Genomic DNA, 1,483 nt, shown 5'->3' with positions numbered 1-1,483 from the left:
GGCCCACAAGTACGTTCTACAGTCCACTGCCTCCTCGTTCTGCAGTCTTCGCCGCGCGCGGAAGCGTCTCACGTTGTTCCTGACTGTTCGATGACGCTCCTCCCGCTCCTGTAACTCCTCCGTCGTCAGCAGTCGCCCGTCGGGGTGGGTTGGTGGTATTTCCCCCCTCGCAGCTCGTCGCTCAATGGTCAGCTGCCTACGAGCCTCGTTACGCCTTTCATTACGTAAGGCCACCAGCTCCTCGTGTGCGGTGTCCAGACTTTGCGCGGCCCTCTGCATGTCGTCGTGCGCGCTCGTGGCCCGCTCGATATACCACTCCTGTTGGAGTGTGGTGGTGATAATGCGAGCGGCCTCGCAAACTTTGCTCCATCGTGCTCGGCTGGTAAGCATGAACGCCACAAGATTGTCAGGCGTCACAGCCGCTTCGTCGTCCTCGCCGAGTAATTCATGCCGGACATCCGCGAACCTCGGACAGTCGAAGAAGGCATGCTCGGCCGTCTCCGGGACTCCCGGGCACCTGGTACAGTCGGCGGATGGTGCAAGATGTTTCACGCACAAGTACTCATGGAAAAACCCATGGCCGGAGAGGATCTGAGCGAGGTGGAATGTCATCTCCCCGTGTTGCCGGTTCTTCCATGCCGCCAAGTCTGGGATGGTCCGGTGCGCCCATCGGGTGTAGCGGCTTTCCGATTCTAGCTGGTCCCACTGACGCTGCCACTCGTCAATTGTCCTCGTCCGCTCCTCGATGCGCAATTCGCGTAGACTTGCTCCCGTCGTCCGATGCCGCTGGTAGCAACGAGCGTCTTCCGTCACCTGCAGCACGATGGGGATGACGCTGGCAAGGACCGTTGCCACCTCATGGCGCACTGTAATGAAGGTGCGAGCTACTGGCCGTGCGTACAGTCCTTGCACGCGGTTCAGCTGTCTGCAACACTCCCGGAACCGGACTGCCTCGTGCCAAATCGGCGCGGCGTAGCGGAGGGTGGAGTCCACCACCGATGCAAGCAGCCGCCGCTTCGCACTCTTTGGCCCACCATGATTTCGGAGCAGCCGGGAAATCCCCTGCGCCACACGGAGCGCTTTCGTCGTGGCCTGCTCTACGTGTGGCCTCCACGACAGGTGGTCCTCGATGACAACTCCTAAATATTTCAAGGTGCGGGTCGGCAGTTTCTCTACGCCATTGATACTCACCGGGACTCGGGTGTTGTCTCGTCTCATCGTAGACACAATGACCAGCTCGGTCTTGGCCGGAGCGAGCTCCAGGTGGTGTTGCGCCATCCACGAGCTGATCATTGCTACCGCCGTCTCCGCCAGTCCCGTCGCTGCCTCCGGCGTCGTCCCGCTCGCCAGCACCACGACGTCATCCGCAAAGCCGATCACTTCGGCGCCCTCAGGCAGCACCAGCCGAAGCACGCCGTCGTACATCGCGTTCCACAGGGTCGGGCCCAGGATTGAGCCCTGTGGAACGCCCGCCGTGACCGTA

The sequence above is a fragment of the Anopheles marshallii genome, assembly GCF_943734725.1.
Source record: "Anopheles marshallii chromosome X unlocalized genomic scaffold, idAnoMarsDA_429_01 X_unloc_47, whole genome shotgun sequence".
NCBI classification, from domain to species: Eukaryota; Metazoa; Arthropoda; class Insecta; order Diptera; family Culicidae; genus Anopheles; species Anopheles marshallii.
Note: the sequence above shows the minus strand (reverse complement) of the source record.